The sequence below is a fragment of the Vicia villosa genome, linkage group LG7 (assembly GCF_029867415.1).
Source record: "Vicia villosa cultivar HV-30 ecotype Madison, WI linkage group LG7, Vvil1.0, whole genome shotgun sequence".
Taxonomy (NCBI): Eukaryota; Viridiplantae; Streptophyta; class Magnoliopsida; order Fabales; family Fabaceae; genus Vicia; species Vicia villosa.
Window position 1 is genome coordinate 8,915,971 of NC_081186.1, and position 3,844 is coordinate 8,919,814.

Consider the following 3,844-nt stretch of genomic DNA (forward strand, 5'->3'; position numbering starts at 1 on the left):
TTAACCACGTGATTGTTGCACCCACGCACACTTTTGTGGTAACCTCTTTGTTGCTTGTTGCCTGTTGCCTTGTTGCCTGTTGCCTTGAGTATTTTTTGCAGAATAGCCATGTCCCTCGAATACGAGGATACCTCAGCCATGCTGCCTCGATAAAAAGGTCATGCGACCCTAATGATGCTGCCTTCGATACACTAACTTGACCTCGACCCTCGGAATTTGCCTACGAAAAAGGTTGAGGTATCTTCTGGCTGCCTACGAAAAGGCTATTCTGGTCCTTCCCTTAGACTACCTGCCTCTCTATGGCATGGGTTAGTCTTGTGGCGAACGACATTGCGACGACCCTTTAACCTCCAAATGAAAGGCTTCCTGCCCTCTTATGGCAAGGATAGACCCTTTCACCCTGAAAGGCTAAAAGAACAGATTCTCAAAACTATAAGGTAAATTGCCCTTAATTGCTTTGCCTTGCTCTAAAAATCTTTTTCTGCTCTTTTCTCAAAAATACTTTCAAAAAGCTACGCTTATTTACAAGCTAAAGTCTTATTTTGTTTCTACCCTTTTTCTTTTCAAAAGAGAAAAGCAATTAAGAGCCCATGGAAAACCATGGATGCAAAGGGTGCCTTACACCTTCCCTTTGCATAATTACCCCCCGAACTCAAAATCTTTTCAAAGATATTTTCCTGTTCTTTTAGCCTTTCCGATATTTGGATAAAATAAAAGTCGGTGGCGACTCATGCTTGACCGTACATTTTTCGATTATAAAAGTCGGTTCACCGTATTACATTTATGTATCCGCTATTTTTCTTTGTTAATTTGGACATATTATTTATGTTTCCGCTATTTTCTCTTTGTCCATTTGGACATATTATTTATGCTTCCGCTATTTTTTCTTTGTCCATTTGGACGCATTGTTTATGTTTCCGTCATCTTCCTTTTGTCCACTTGGACCATATTTTTACCTTTGAGCTAAAACATTAATTATCAAGATAAAACTTAAAAAAAAAGCACTTTGCACACTTCCACCTCTATGGTTTTCCCTCTTATTTTTTAATCATACCATCATTTAAGAAAATTATTAAATGCATAGGAAAGATCTTATAAATTGAGAGTAGGTAACTCCTAATTGCTTGCTCAAACACCTTCATTTTCAAACAACGTATTTTCAAAACTTCTCATCTATTTTCAAAACTTTCATCTGGTATTTGAAGGGCATTATTCCCGGTGAAACTCTTCAAAGACCTATGTGACCTATTGTCCACCTTCACTTCTTCTATATTCGAATCAATTTCAAAACGGTTTTCAACCAAACTTTCAATCATTGTTTTTCAAATCAAAAGTTCAAATACTTTTCCTACCTCGTTGTCAAAACAACCATTCAAAAAATGATATTTGTATACATCCGCCAAGAATTATTACAAAGTCAAAACCATTTTTCAACACACACCCACTTTTCAAGCAAACAAAAATCAAACAAGGCAAAAAGTGATCTAAGCAAAATTAAGAGCCCATGCATAACCATGGATACAAAGGGTGCTTAAAACCTTCCCTTTGTATAACCAACCCCCCGAACCCAAAATCTGTCAAAAGGTCTTTTTTCTGTTCTTTTATGCCTTTCCTAAATATTGGACAAAATAAAAGTCGGTGGCGACTCTTGCAAAAATAAATAAAAAAAGAGTAAGGAGTCAGTTCGCAAAAAGTCGAGTTTACAGAACTGGCGACTCTGTTGGGGACTTAAGAAAATCTTTTTAAAAGAGGGGTTACCTTAGAGTTTTTGATCACTTTAATATTTGCTTATACTTGTTTATTTTGTTATTTTTTGCTATTCTGGATATATGTGTGGTTCCGTCACTTGAGATACATTATGGACAAATCCTAACCCGGATTAAGTACACATAAGAATTAGGTGGAGGGTATAGTCATGTATGGCATACAAGGAGTTCAATCCTTAACAAGCTGTCATGAGAATCCTTCTGCTTAGTGGAGGTTCCTTGCTGGTAGTATATGTTTAGCAAGTTCAGTTGCGAAAACATTATTGCTTTCATTGAACTATAGAAGCTGAGTTGACCGTAGAACCCATTATCCCATCTTGGCCTTCTTAGGTTGTGATGCAGAAACTATTCAGGTGTAGACTTGGATTAGTTGTCATGCGGAGAATCACACGCAGACGAGTTTTTCTTGAGAATATTATTGGCTCACAAGTTCAGTTGTGCAAGCCGGTAATATCCGAAAGAAGAATGTGTACTCTGACGTATCACTAGAACATGTTGTGCAGGTGATTAACCCCTAGTACTATCCCATGTTTGGTTCTTTGACCTCATGCTCGTGACGTTGAACTTTGGAACCTACCTTATATGCACCATGGTTGTGTTACCATTTCTGTATATGTGGCATTCATGCATTCATACATTCATAAAAATCTTTTCCTTTGATTTCCAATGAACTCAGAGGTCTTTTTTTGTAAACATCGTAAGTTTCATCAAACTCAATGGATCTTGGGTGTTGATGGGGTAAAAACTCTAATCCACCAAAATGGATGATTGATTTTAATGATAACTTGATCTATGCTTTAATCCAATGCTTGAATGTTTGCAAATTAATATCTTAAGTTCTTTGAAACTCAAATAATATAAACAACAATTGCATCATTTGCATACATACATCCAGGTTACCCAAGAAACTTATCCTTGTCTGTCTCCATCTTCAGAGTTGTCTGTCTACCGTCAAGCTGATTCCTTCACACAAGTAAGGAACTAGAGCCAATGTCAGATTAAGAATGGAGTATCAAGAGCAACATAACATAGAGGTCAGAATGGAAATAGAGGATTTGAAGTCAAGTATGACCAAGATCGCTGAAATGCTGCAAGTTTTGATCGCTAGAGGGGAACCGCCTCAGAAGACTGTCATTGTTGAAGTCCCAAGTGTTGATGTTGACCCTCAACCCACTCAACAACCACCTTCAACGTGGCCTGAGTTTGGTTTGCCACCTGATTTTACTCCTCCCTATGAGAAGACTCCTGGTATTGGTCAATCATCACGACCTGTGATGGGTCAAACTTCAAACCCAGTTATTCGTGCTCCTATCATGACTGAATCTCAGCCCATTGTGCATACTGTTGCTCAAAATGCTTATGAGAATCCTTTATTTGAATACCAAGCTTCCAATTCCCATAATGGAAGCCAAGGGGATGCTGGAGATATTGAAGATGTCAAAGAACAGTATCAGACTTTGGAAAAGCGATTAAGAGCCATGGAAGGCATAATTACTTTGGGGTTGCTGCTAAGAATATGTGTTTGGTTTTTGATGTCGTCATGCCTGCAAAATTCAAGACTCCTGAATTTGAGAAATACAAATGAAACACCTGTCCAAAAAGCCATTTGATCATGTACTATCGCAAAATGGTTGCTTATACTCAAAATGACAAACTGCTCATCCATTGTTTTCAAGATAGTTTGAGCGGAGTTTCGCTAAAATGGTATATGAGACTCGAGAGGAGTCGTATTCATTGTTTTCAAGACCTAATTGATGCTTTCATGAAGCAATATAAGTATAATTTGGACATGGCACCTGATCGCCGACAACTACAAAGCATGTCCCAGAAAGAGAAAGAGTCTTTCAAGGAATACGCTCAACGCTGGAGAGAGCTTGCTTCTCAAGTAGAGCCACCGTTAGTTGAAAAGGAACTAACAGGCATGTTTATGGATACTCTCTCACCTTTTTTCTGGGAGAAGATGATGGGTAGTGTATCTTCCAACTTCACAGAATTGGTAACCATTGGTCAGAGACTTGAACAAGGAATCAAGAATGGGAAAGTTACTCATGTTGTTGAATCCTCTACTGGGGCGAGGA